Source organism: Mycetomoellerius zeteki, unplaced genomic scaffold, assembly GCF_001594055.1.
Source record: "Mycetomoellerius zeteki isolate Tzet28-1 unplaced genomic scaffold, Tzet1.0 scaffold332, whole genome shotgun sequence".
NCBI lineage: Eukaryota > Metazoa > Arthropoda > Insecta > Hymenoptera > Formicidae > Mycetomoellerius > Mycetomoellerius zeteki.
In genome coordinates this window covers 499,761-514,608 of record NW_017257319.1, presented here as the reverse complement: position 1 = coordinate 514,608, position 14,848 = coordinate 499,761, and the positions used below count along the sequence as shown (strand labels likewise).

The 14,848-nt window shown below is 37.1% G+C and overlaps 1 protein-coding gene across 1 annotated transcript in view; it reads right to left on the bottom strand.

The window, feature by feature from the left end:
* Hipk (Homeodomain interacting protein kinase) overlaps positions 1-14,836 on the bottom strand; it is a 33,329-nt gene extending 18,493 nt beyond the window's left edge. The window contains 1 exon segment of the mRNA XM_018452198.1: positions 14,603-14,836. The gene's annotated coding sequence lies outside the window, so the exon portion shown is untranslated.
* Positions 14,837-14,848: the final 12 nt, after the last annotated feature.

Below are 14,848 nucleotides of genomic sequence, written 5' to 3'. Positions count from 1 at the left end.
TTTGTAAACACAAAAATCTATTAGGAATTTCTAGCAAATATTTTTTCATACGTGATTATATACATAACGGTTATATCTCTTTCAGAGACCCTGAAATGCCCCGAAAGCTAGTCCAAGAGCTTAGAAATTTCCAGGAGACTCGCCAACTCAATTTGCAAACACCTCCTTATATAGGACTTCTGGGCGTTTTCCTTTTACGAATAACGCGTCCATCTCGTGGCTGGATCACATACGAAATGGACACGCTTGTCTTTAATAAGACAATTTAATAATACGGACAGCTTGTTCTAAGAGTAAAGTACAATCAAACAAAAATTATTTTATTTTATTTTAAAGAAATTTTAATTTCGATTTGAAAACATTGTTATTTTCTATCGAATTGATTTTGTTCCTCTCAAATCATGAAAATTATTATTGAATAACAAGAATATAGTTTTCTTGATTTAATCATATAAAATTTCTTCATATGAGCAAGTTATAATGATGTAATGCTATATAATCTCTTATTTCAAGTTTTATATTTCGAAAATAAAGATATTCTCAAAACAAGAATATTCTTTTTCCTGTATATTATTTTTTCGTTATCTATTCCACTTTTTATACACAATTCTTTTTTTTATTTTTATTTTTGTTAATTTTGTTTTTTTAATACTATTTATTTTATGTATTGGGTCTTTAATTCTCCTTATTTTATTGATTAACTATTTTTATTGCTTTTAACTAGAGAGGATCCAATTTCAAAGCGCTTAATAAGTAACGATATTAATAAGTATCTATATTTGCCAAATCTTTTTAAAACTAATAAAAAAAACAGAGGCAACTGTATGCAGAAATGTTTTTAATTTTTCCTAATTAATAACTCGAATTTATTCACTGTCTCAAATTTCAAAAGCAATAAATTTTATCTTTAATTCAAGTAAAATTTATCTTATAAGCCGATCGTTTGTAAAGGCTTATATGTGTTATTTTCTACAGGAGTTTTAAAACATCCTGTACATAGATAGGTTCAGCTGCTTGCGTTTTACGGCGAATCAACGTACACAAACAAGGGACACAAATAATACGTTAATCTCTCGCTGGGCACATGACGACAGATTTACAATGTCCGAGGTAATATTTTTCAAAAATCGTTACGGGAGCAATATTTAGCAATACCGAATGCGCCATCCGTGCTTGCGCGTTTGTCGTGGCGTGGCGTGGCGTGGCGTGGCGTGGCGTGGCTTCGGATTCCCGGCAGTGCACTCCGATGAATATCGCAAAAAGAGACACTGAAGAGGAAGACTGAAAGAGCACCTAAGTTTATCTTTAGAAAAACACCCGCGGTGTCGCTAGGAAAAACCGCCGCCTACGATATATGATAAAAAGGTTATCCATTTTTAAGGGTGACACTTTTCTAGGTTGCTGCCACGTGAATGCGTAGGGAGAGCTTAATATAGGACGCCGTAAAATCAACGGGAGAACACACCTCATACGAGATTCGTGACGCGCGCGTTATTACGCTATATGTGTACATGTATCTACGTATTTCCGAGAAGCACATCGAATTCCTTTGACATTCGCAAAAAACATGTAAGAGAAAAAACGTTTATCAGCACATTCTTTTCGCTCATTCGTAAAAAAAAAATCACTTCCTCCTTGGTCATATTAAGATTTTATCTTTCGTATATAACATCTGGCACACGAAAATAACGGTTTTGATGAAGTATTTAAAAATGATACAGAACTAAAAACAATTTTGTTAAACCATCAAAATTATGTGGTGTAGAACACTTGAGCGTGATGATGCTGCAAAAAGTTTTAACATTCTAGCAACCAGCTTAAGCATCTTACATAATTGTTTTGATGGTTTCAACAAAATTATTTTCAGATCTCTATCTAGTTAAAACGTTCAGATACTTCAACAAAACCGTTCTTTGCGTGCAACGACCTTAGATGGAAAGATTTTACTAAAATATTCAAAAATTTAATCAGACGTAGATCTGAAAATAATTTTGTTGAACCATCAAAGTATAATCATGTAGAACTTAAGCACTTACAATGCTGCAAACAGTTTTAACATTCTAGCAACCAGATTGTGGACATCCTACACAGAGAGAAAAATGTTTGGTATTTGTAACTATAATTATATATTACTATAATTATGATTATTACTACTATAATAATAATAACAGTAACTATATAACGTATAATAAATCAACCTGACCACCATATTTTTTATGGTTGTCCCAAAATATAACTATAAAATTATAGTCACTTGAACCATTTTTATGGTAATTTCAACTATTTTATGGTTATAACAACTATAATTATAGTCATTTTAGGTTGCCAATTATAACATTTGTTGCTGGAACTATATATATAGTTACTGTTATTATTATTATAGTAGTAATAATCATAATTATAGTAATATATAATTATAGTTACAAACACCAAACATTTTTCTCTCTGTGTACACAATTGTTTTGATGGTTCTAACAAAATTATTTTCAGATCTGTATCCAGGTATATTTTTAGATATTTCAAAACCGTTCTTTCTATGCAGCGATTATATTTACGTCTTGAAGGGACGGAACCACGTCATTTCACGTGACCGCAGAAGTAAGCGTAAAGATTCAGCGGTCATACACCGGTGACCGGTCATTCACTGATGCATCCACTCCACGTACATTGATAGCACATAATCAATATGTATGTACCACGACACATCTGCGAGAAGTCGCTTTTAAAAGTGACCGAGCGGAGCGTGTATCGAAGCGAGAGCATATCGCCGAGCGGCGGAAATATCGATATTCGCGTGAGTATCATCGGCACTGCAACGCAACGCAACGCAACGTAACGTAACGTAAAACGCGACGCGACGCGATATATCGTTCGAAAAGCGACTAAAAATTAGACGTATGACGCCAAAAAATTCACGCCGCCCGCGCCGTGGCGTTCTGTTAATCGCGACATTCATTATATTAATTCCTCACGTCAAATAAGGTTTAAGCCTCGACTTGTAAATTACCGTCTAATATTGCAACCATAAACGTCCGACATTACGCACCGTATTTATAACCGGCAATCCTCCGCGCGGTAAAAGTACACCGACAAATTGGACGTGCATTAGGCTTCATTTGCGCAACGTGTTCGCGAAACGGCATCGGCCAACAATCGAGGGAGCGGAGTGTAATCTTTCTGCGAACGGTGCGCCGTAAATATACTCGCGCCTAAATGCAAATGTGACCGCGTAACGTAATTCGCTGTGGTTCTACGTTCTACCGGATCTTCTGATAAAGAACTGCATATCGGCGACGCGGTTGCCCAGTATGCATCCCAAATCGTCTAACTACTTCTAGGAAACAGAAATTATACTCGTTATCTACGGAAAGCTGTTGGACTTTGCAGTATGTAATCCGCGTTTTAAAAAATGTGGCCTTAAAACTGTTTAAAGATAAGACTTTAATTATATCTTTAAAGAACGTACTTTGCGCGCTCGATTCCTTCTCGTGGGGATACCGTTCCAGGTTTCTATAGCTTCTTCTTAATAATTGAACATTTCAAGAGCTGTGACGCTCGACCAGAGAAGGAACAGGTCGTGATAGTTCGAATGTTCTATTTTCGGAAAGCGACCGCGTTCATTAAGACTTAATCACAGCTGTCGCGTGAACGAACTGATATCGCAGCGACTCTTGAACGTGTCTCGTATCCGTCGCGCGCGTTAAAGGTTCGCATTCGTCAATATATACTGTCTTCGCTCTTCGCGAAATCTAATTATAATTTTTACGTAAATCCGCCCTTGCGCAAATAAACGTGCGGCCGCGCGGAATAAATCGTCGACTCGTTATTATTACGCAAAGTGTGCGCGCCGAAGCACAGAGCGTGCAACTTTTCGTAGAAGACGAGAAGTCGACAGGTCGATGGCGATTAAGCAATTGTTATACGAATTAACACACAATGGGGAAGGCCACGCGCGCGTCCTTATGACGTCAATCCTGTCGAAAAAGAATATATGCTTCCTATTCGAGCTTCAAATAGCGAGAAAAATTCGCGCCTCTTGAATACGTATTTTTTTTTCTTTTTCTTTAACGAAAGACCGCGTTCGCTCGCTTCGCCGTTACTTCCGGTGTTCGTTCTCGCAATGTACGCGCTGTCTCTTACAGAAATCCAATTTAATGTGTTGGCCAATTTAATACTGAAAGATAATGAGTGTAGTTTTTTTTAGTACAGTTTTTGTATTAAGTATTAAAATTTTGATTAAAATTTAATTTATAAAATAACATTTAATAAAATTGTTTGATAAAAAGATTATTTGAAGTTATTTTTTTTTTTACATAAAAATAAATATTAATTTAGTTATTCTACATTGAGAAAAAGTCAAAATATTTGCAAGTAAATGTTACATGTAATGTTTTCTTCGATATTTATTGGTTACAAAAAATGTGGATTGTGATAACGAAATATACATTTCTATGAAATATATGTATCTCATTAATTGAAAAAAATAAAATAGATGGTTTATTTGCTAGAAATAAAATTTTATTTCGTCGTATTTAAATAAAGCTTTATATCAGTGAAATAAACATATCAAATAAATCTATCACAAATAAATATTTAAGTATTTTTTTCTCAGTGTAATTATCTTTTGTAACTTAGACTTAACTTTTGTAAAGTAGACATAAAAAAAGTGTAAAGAAATTCTCAATTATGTGAGTGAATTTCCCTGATAGAAATGTATGCAGTTGTCCTAGTCACCTATTCAATTATACCATCTAATATCACTGTATTCTGACCTGGAGACACGGGAGTGTCTCGGCGTTAATTTAATTATAACAATACTGCACAGGAAATGGACAAAAGTTTGATAGAATTTTATTCAGCGTCTGCGAAGTAGTTTTACTAGTAAAAATATATGCAACTTGCATAGACACTTTTGCCCTGTCATTATCTAGTATTAATAGATTATTATTATTTAAAATACTGCGTAGTTTACTTATTGTTTTTATTCAGTAAATGGGTTCAAATTTCGTGCATCTTTATGTGCAGAACGAAACATTATATCTTAATTGGGATCCTATAAGCAGTTTTATTTTCCATTTACTAGACAGTTATATAATTGTCCAGTAATTGTTGAAAAAAATGCATAAAATGTTATCCAAAGTAATGTTAACGTAAAAAAAATATAAATAGCATTCCAGGATTAATTATTTACTTTGAATATCGAAAGCACTTAACAACAGTGCTCAATACTCAATATAAATAGTTAATCATTATCTTCCAGTATTCTATAAGAGGTACCTTCGAAACATCGCATGATTTTATGACGAAGCTCTGTCTGCGACCGAACGAATATTTATATATCGATCAAACTCTCGGACGATGGAGGACAGCCACTTCCTCGTAACAGGAGAGGACACTTTCTATGGACATATATTTGTTACGGCGGATTTCAAGCGAAGGCGGCACAGACCATTGTGAACGAGGGAAGCTAAGAAAACTCTCCACCCAGTAATAATGACTTGCGGACTCGGACATGAGTTAATTAACGTGGAATATTGCAGGAGGGGAAACATTCCGTCGACGCGTCATTACGACCCAAAAAAAGGATATCTTTTCTTCCGCTGAGCTTCTAGAGCGTATCAAGGATACGAGGATACAATTTATTACGATTACTACGTTCTGCAACAATTTCGATATTTCGTCTTTGTCAAAAGAATTGTACGCTTTTTTCGTAAATCGAAATTTAGGAACTGAAATTCGGAATCGCGATGGAGTCGGAATTCGCGTTTTTGTGTAACAAAGGCAACTCGACAATATACACAGAGATATTTTACCTTGGAAAATATAAAATCTCTTTCCGTGCGTGCGGGACAATTTCTATTACAATAACGAGAATTTATAAAACAATTATCCGTAGCGTTAATAATGTTAGTGCAATCGATAATTTCACCACGCGTTAAATAATTTAATCTAATCGAACGTAACTAAATCATCGAGTTAAAAATCTAATATTAAATGACTTTCACGAGAATGTGCATTTTTCAACGCGCGTTGAAGTAAAATTGAGGCGATTAACATTTGGACAGTCGCCAATCTTAGCAGACAGACTTATGCAGCTAAAATTCGTGGTAAAATGCAGTCCCTCGGCGAGACGTGACGTGTCATCGCTTAGCAGCCGATGCAACATTACTCCGACACGAGTGCGTGCGTGCGTGCATGCGTGCGTGCGTGCGTGCAGGTAAGTTCGACGCACTCACACACATGCATCACCGTGAAGGAGAACAGCCTGCACAAAAATGCTCTAACGGACAGGCAACGTGCGTCCTGAAACGCCTGCACATGTATAGTGCAACGTGTATCGTGAGGTTCGCTCGAGAAAAAGATCGAAAGAAAGAAAGTGAGAAAGAGAGAAAAGATGAAGAGAAAGAGAGAGAGTAAAAGGCCAAGCTGGATGGAAAAAAAACTTGGAGACTCGAGACTATAAAACGTATCTATATATTCCATTAGGATCCACTTTTTTACAAAGCAAAACTTCGGAAAAGTTACCCGCGTAATCAGAAAATCAAAACTCACAAGTAAAATGTTTCAATGTTCAAATGCTTCCCGAGTTAGCGTCTATATATGTTGCTCTGTTATTATTTTTATTTAATCCTGCTCTTCGGCTTTGGATGGCTTCCAGTTTTTTATACATACATTCCTTTTCTTAACCCGGGAATAGTCCCCTAGGATGTTTTTATAATACATCCCATCGGCGAGAAAATGTGAAATGTAATATGGATTGTTTTCTTTCTTTTTTAATAAGTATTTTTTACGAACTTTTAAATATGCAATTCCATGAGAAACCCGCAATAAAAGAGCGTTTGTTATATAATTACCTTTATTTTTTTAGAAATATTGTTATAATAAGTTACTTAATGTACTTATTCCGTTTGTTTAATATGGTTTGTTTAATTTCTATACTTACTTTTTTTATATATAGAAAATTGTGAGCAAATTCATATCCATAATGTTATCAAAAATTAATAAATCCGAAAATAATCAAAAGTATGTTGTTAACAAAAGTAATTTTTAATTGCAATGTAAAAGCATCTAGGGTGTAATCATTTACGTAAAAAAATTAGGTGACTACTTCCGAGGTTAATATAAATATAAAACAGAGATATATAGCACAATGCATGATTACATGTGCTATATTATTAATCTTTTATAGGATAAGCTTGCCATTATTGAACGCTGTATATATATATATATATATATATAATAAATCTTATTTAAAAAAAATAATTTTTAAAATAGACCCACCTAAAGATTTATTTTAGCTATTTATCAATTATATTGTTGATACTCGATCGTCTCGAATATTACACGAATGCACAGTAAAATAACTAGGAAACGATGTATTTCAGAAACGTATTTCATGTCCCTCTGAAAAGTAATGTAAAATAAAAAGAACGTAGAGCGCGCATTGTCATTTCGCGATCATATGATTGCACGATACAGTACTGTCATTCGAGGCACTTTCTCCGTCTGTATGCAAACTAATGGACATTCAAAAGCGTGTATAGATATTGAATACTCGGCTATTACCTGTGATTTCAGGTAATGACTCTGAGAGAGGGCCCCCGGCTATAATTTCCTGTATCTGCCCTTCGTCAGACGGAAACAAAAAAAATCATACAGCTCGGAATAAGGAGTACGTAGTCCTTTTTTATCATACCCGCCCTTCTTTCTGGGATCAAGTAGGATCGAGAGTTCTAGGATTAAGGAGGATCTTCGTACGGATTGCAGCATCAACGTCGTCGCGACGCCAGTCGTCATAATATATGGAAATTAACACGCGTATGCAAAGTAGGTGAAAAGCTACCGGTCGAGCGACGTTAAGTAGAATATCAAAATATGTAAACGATTTAATTCAGAGAGGCGTGTGCAAATCCGCGAATGATACTCCATGAGAAGTCACATGTACATGGAAAGAACGGTTTTACTAAAATATCTACAAATTTAATTAACAGATCTGAAGAAAATTTTGTTGGACCATCAAAATAATTCTGTAGAAAATTCAAACATAACGAAGAATGTTGCAAGAAATTTTAATATTTTAGCAATCAACTGGAGCCGTCCTAGTTAATTTTTTGATATAAATTCAACAAAACCAGATTTTAAATCTGTATGTAATTAAATTTTTCAAATACTTCAACAAAACCTTTTTGTGTGTATTCGTATTTTTCAAATGAAAGGGCCTGAAACATATCGCATGAGCTCGGATGAGCCGCATTTGCGAAATACGCGAAGTTCACAGAGAGCCGTTCCAAACATTGCTTGTAGTTTTGAAATACACACGTACATAAAAAATTCCACGCTTCGGCTGATTGTATTTCGCGCGCGATTTCGCCGAATCGTTATATATCACGTCATATTCGTGTTGGGGATCGTGACAAAATGTGCCAATGAACGAGTAAGAGTACAATAAAAACTGTTTCGGCAATCATTGGCTCGATAAGCAGATATATTGATCTGCGTAATTTTTAGCGCTCTACACTGACAATGAGAGAAATGTGTTTCGATATACCTATAATTCAGTCATTTTCGATGCCAACTGTATATTTTTTTATATGGAACTATAAATGGAATTATTATTACTAATATTCTATAACTAATAATAATAACTATAAAATAACTATAAAAATGAAGCTCCTAACCAGAATTACTTTACCGTGCAATTATTAGTCATAAACACGAAACACTTTTCTCTTAGCATGCTCGATTTTGTAAGGCTCAGGAAGGTGGTAAATAGCAATTCGCATTACAAGCGGTGATAAAAAGTCTCTGCAGTGTTTTCTTTGCAGCGTGGCTGCATTTGATCGACATTTGGCGACAGCGTGCCGTTTCTCTCTTTCTCTCCCTCGGTCGGGTGCGAAACAACTTTGTTTTCCACCCCATACTTTTAACGCGGGGGGAGATCGACAACGGTACGACGAGCTGCCAAAACCCGAGGCGAATTACGAAACGTAAGCCGCCGGCTGAGCGAATCGATAAGCCCTTACCGAATTCAGGCCTGCCTCCTCGCAAAATTGCTAATTACGGCACGGCGCTCGGTTGGGGCACTCCCCGACGCGTTATTTCGGCGCGCATCGACGAGACTGGACTTGAAAGCCCGGGTCTACGTCCAGGACAATGGCCATCGCCGAAAACGAAGGGCGACGGGCTCTCCATGCTAATGGCCAGGTATAGGGAGATATACCCGCATCGGAACGGTCGGAGCACTGGATGCCCGATGGAGGCTACCCAGCCGCGCGCATATACGGGGTGTACCCAAAAATCAACACGCGTACACTCTAGGATTTCTCGTCGTCGATACACCGGAGCTGAAATTCGATCGCAGAGTTGTATGATTATACCGCGGTGACGGTGACGAAACCGTCAAGTGTACACCGAGAGAAAGAAAGGTTTCCATAACTTAACTATTTGAAATCATTTCCGGTCTCAATCTATGTATTTTTTTGGTGGAACTATAAATATAATTATTATTGCTAACATTATAGCAGTAATAATTATAAAAATGGAGCTCTTAATCATGATTAGTCACAAATATCAAGCATTTTTTTCTCAGTAGATATGAATATATACATGGAAGGAGAATAAATATTACACGAATATCCACTGCGCGAGTTTCGATATATATATATATTTTTATCAGAACTACAACTTTAGCAGACGTATGCAGACGTGCCAATTCTACGCTCGCTCGTGTGTGCATACATGCATTTACACTGAAAGAAAAGTCTGATTACAGATACCAAATACCAAATGTATTTTGTTTAGCGTACATGCAATATTTAGTAAATAAATATTACCAAATAGTAGACATAATAGTAATTAATTGTTTGATAATAATTAGAAAAGTAAGATAATATTTAAAAAAGTAAAATTACCGTTTATAGTCGATTTTAGTTGCATTAATCCTCCAGCTGTAATCTGGATCTTTTTTATCCGGCTTAAATTTACTTATTATTTTAGATTTAAAAAAATTCAGGATTACTTTTTAACACCTCTATTACATTAGCAAATAGTTTTTTTTAATTGAAATATTAAAACCTTTATTTAATAAAAATTGAAATTTGAACATAAGCAAAAATGAGGGCATTTTGAGAGTGAAATTTCGCTTGTTTTAAAAAAGATTCAGATTGCAAACAAAGAATTAACATTTAATCGAAATTCTATTGAAGTTATAAGTGACTTAGACTTGATTATTGTTACCAGACTTTTTTCAGTGCATGTATAGATGGAAAATAAAATTAACATTTACAGCTGATTTTAATTACATTAACAAAACATTTGACTGGATTTATTTCAAAGCTGTAGTAACTATCATTTATAGCAATAAATTTATTCGCAATAAATTTATTTACAGTTTTTCAGCACAATAACATCTTGCTAATATGATGCCTGATTGTGCATCAAAAATTAGTTCGTTTCATGATATTATTCCAGTAGTTTAATTGCGTTTATAAGTCCGGAAAATTCGGCGCGCAGGACTACAAATATGGTATATATATACAAGTACATATATAGTATATATATAATTCACATTGAATTATTTAAAAAGCATTATAGATCTAGCTTCGACCGTTAAAAGGCATTTTAATTTCTATTATTAATTGTGTTTCTCACATAGCACGGTCTTTAAAAAATGTTTAATATCATTTATAGGTTTAATTATTATTACCAAACTTTTTTTCAGTGTACATGTCATGTATATGTAAAATTAGTGTATATAGTTGATTTTAGTTATATTAAAAGAACACATTTTTGATTGAAATTATTTCAAAACTTTAGTAACCATCATCTGGGCTTGACTGTTATTACCAGACTTTTTTGTCAGTGTATACATGTCGTATGTACGTGCGCGTACGCGGTTTAACAACCACGATCGTTAGGTCCGACGAGGACAACGTACCGAGCGCAGGCAATCGCGAGCGATAGCGTGACGCGAGGGAATCGCGATCCAGAAAGCGACGTTCACGACGCGACTGGTTACGTCGACCAACGAGCGACAGATGTTTCGAGAGGAGCTAACCGAATGTAAAAAAACGCCACGATAAACGACAAAAAATACGGCGTCACGGTAATCGGATTTTCCTGCGAAGACAGCAACGACCGAGGGATTCCAAACGGATTCCGGAATCCGTCTCGCTCGCGATATATTTGCAATTTTACTCGCAAAGTTCTCGACGTATTCTCTCGATGCGGACGATCAGTTACGCAGACGATCCAAATACTGCGGTCGTAATGCGACGTGAGACGAAAGCGGGTAAGAATGCGTCAGCCGGTGGCTCGTTGTAAGGCGGAGCCAAGACGAAGCCGCGGGCTCTAATCATACCCGCGTGGAAAAGTCTAAATAAGTCCCGATGGCGTTCTCGCTGACGCTTCACGACCGGGTTATTCATGCTCGCCATCGATATCCGCGAAGAATATTTATGTAAGAAACTGATGGCGATGCACCGAGGAACTCGCGCGTGAAAAGAATGGATGCGGGACAATTCCAACGATTGTGGGAAATGGTGCTGTTGGCGATTTGAAATTCGAGTCGCGCCAAGAGTTCATGTTTTGTATTCGAAATCAGTTCCGTCGCGCGTCAATCTATATTTCCACGCGAAGAAAACTACTGTATAAAGAAACTGATGCGTTTATCTTTAATAATTATCTTTGAGTGTAAGAGAAAAAGAAAGGAAGAGAGAAGGAGAGAAAGAAAAGGATAAGGAGCAGTGACAGAAACTGTGAATAATTCATCACCAATGACGAAAGTTTCTTAACTCTAGCTAATTCAAGTATTAGATAGATTGTTTAACATCAAAGTTCGCTTTTTTAAGTTAAAATAGCGTCAGTTCGGTTATTCAACATATATCTTGCAATCGATAAGGTAGATACAAAAGGTATTAGGTAAAAATCGACCGAGAAATATTCAATATAAACACCTATTCGATCAAAGGTCTTGGTGCTTAATATATTTTTAATGTGAATTTACAATTTCCAGTTCGATCAAAAGATAAAAGAGCATAAAAAAGTTCTTTATTATGTGGATAAATTTAAGTGCTAATTCAAATGTTTGCTACACAAAGTCCACTCTAGAATTCGCTACCAAATTCGAGACAAAATGTTATTTATAATTTTACGTGTCGGTGTAACGTAGAAAACATTTAAAGAAATAAAATTCATATATCTATATAAAATATATATCAGGATTTACATTTACATTTAGAATATGTGACACATGAAATTATAAGTAGAATTTTATTTTAAATTTGGTTGCGAATTATACAATAGATCGTTTAAAGTGAGTTTTAGATATATTGTTCAACATATAGAAGTTTATTTTGAAATATAACTAAAATAGTGTTTCAGTTCAGTTATTCCAACACTTCTTGATAGAAATTTTATGCATGTTTTGAGCAGTTATTTGAACAGTTATGTATATAATGTCTATCTAGTAACTAAAAAGTTAGAACTACTTAGGATCTCAATGAAGAATGTAACGCTTCGCTCACAGTTACTACGCACAAAAGATGCGCAAAACCTGAACCCATTTATTAAATAAAAACAACAAATGAATAAGCAGTATTTTAACTAATAATAATTTATTTATTAAACAATAACTGGGCAAGTGTCTATACGCGAGTTGCACATATTTTTACCAGGAAAATTGCTTCAGGTATTGAATGAAACACACACACTTACGAAATTTTTATCTATTTACGTAATATTGTTACAATTAATAAAAATAATAAACATTAATTGAACGGATGTGCCCTGAGAAAAATGGTTTGATTGAAAATAGACAGACAATCAGAGGATTTTTTTCTGATTAAATCAACTGATTGATACAATTAGAATCTGCTGGTTTATCCATTTTCAATCAAACATTTTTCTCAGTATGTGTCTATATAGGAAAACTTTTCCACCACTTTGCAACCTATAAAGTAGATAAAAAAAGTGTAAAAAAATTTTTAATTTGTGGATGAACTTTCACCCTAGAATATAACGTATGAGTGGCATATATATGAATGTGTGTAAATATGAGTGGCATTTTACGGTTAATGCAGTTACGCCCATTTCGGTACCGCAAATTCGCGCACAACGTAGGAATGCTTTTGCGATTTCTAGGTTACATCGAAAACCAATCGACTTGTAAGGAAAGCCTATTGACGTTTTCCTGCGGAAGCCGACGTTTTCTCGTCTCGACTCCCCTCGGTCACGTTTGTCGCGCTCTCACCGACCTCCGAGGCGAAAAGCGCGTCAGGAGAGAGGAGATACCCGGGGGAGACGATCTACATCGAAGAGAGTGACCAAGAGAGAAAAATTCCATCGCTTTTGACAAAGTTGAAAGACGGAGTATCTCGTAAAAGTTTCGCGCAGGGATGGTCCTCTGTTCCGGAGTAAATATGTGTATGTAAAATAATATAATGTGCAAGACGCTTTTTAGCCGGGTCAGGTTGCTCGCGCATTCAAAAATAAGACGCTCGACGCGCGCGGCGTGTCGCTCACGACGACCACGACGACGACGATGATAATAAGCCTCCCGCAGTTTTGGAGGTTAGGTCGGCCTCCGGTCGACAGATGTTTCCAGGGTCTCGGTTTCCCATTTCGCGATTGTACAACACGAATGTATAGAATAGGAGCCATAGTAGAAGCTATTCAATCGACAGAACGGAGCCTGGTACGGGGGAAAGTGCGGACCGACAAAGTACAGACACTGATAGACTGCCAGCCGCAGACGTATGCTGGGGAGAGAGAAAGAGCGTGCGTGTGCAAGAAAGAGACGGAGAGAGAGGGCGAGTGTATTTGCGGATGCGAGAGAAGGGTAACGAGGATAGAGAAAGGAGAAGAGACAGGTCGTTATCAATGCGCGAAAACCTCGGGGAGATACGGAGCACGAGGTATAATTCTACATCGTGGAAGATTCCCAATGATAAGCGAATTTTCGGTCAAGAAGAACACGAGACAGAGACAGAGAGAGAGAGAGAGTACGAACAACTTGGCGTGAGAAAGGAAAAGAAAGAGAGATACATGATCGGGTTGGTTGTTATCGCGAAGTTCTAAAGACCAGCGCGCGATCGACGTCATTGAAGAGGACACCCGGGATGAGGAGGAGATTCTCAACTTGTTTATACTTTTTGGCCACGTAGTGCGCGCGCGTACGTGTGCGGGTATTATATTTTCGACTCGTATACGGCGATGCCGGTAGAGTCCATGGCACGTATGGTTTCGCTCGCTCGTCAGCCGTTAGCGTTCAACCACGTTCAACGCGCACGCCGTGTATAACGTGAGCCAGGAACGGACGTTTAACTCCGTCCAACTTCTGTCACTATGTTCCGGAGTGTACTCCGAAAAAAAGTAGACTAAAAAAAAATAAGAAAATAAGAAGCATGCAACCGGGCGAATAAGCGACCGTGGAAAATCTTCTGCCGACGGATGTCGACGGACAAATAGAAAGATGAAGAAATCTATCGCGAGAGAGAGAGAGAGAGAGAGAGGAGAGCGAAAAACGGCAGAGAAACTCACTCGTACGTACACACATGTAGCCATACAAACACACACACAGACATAGATGTACTGCTTCGCTCACCTCTCGCTTCTTGGCCAGTGTCTCTCTCTTCAGGGACGGGCCCGACGGTCACGTAGCCGCATGTTCCGTTTATCCGCGGACTGTCTGTACCCCTGTCCGGTTTGTCGGCCACCCGTCAGCGACACACAGCCATCTTGCGTAGCGGCTGGCCTGGCTCGTCGCGCGGACGCCTTCGGTGTGGTGGCCCCCGGCGAGAGCGACTGAGAGAGAGAGGAGCGGCGGCGACGGCGACGACGACGACGACGA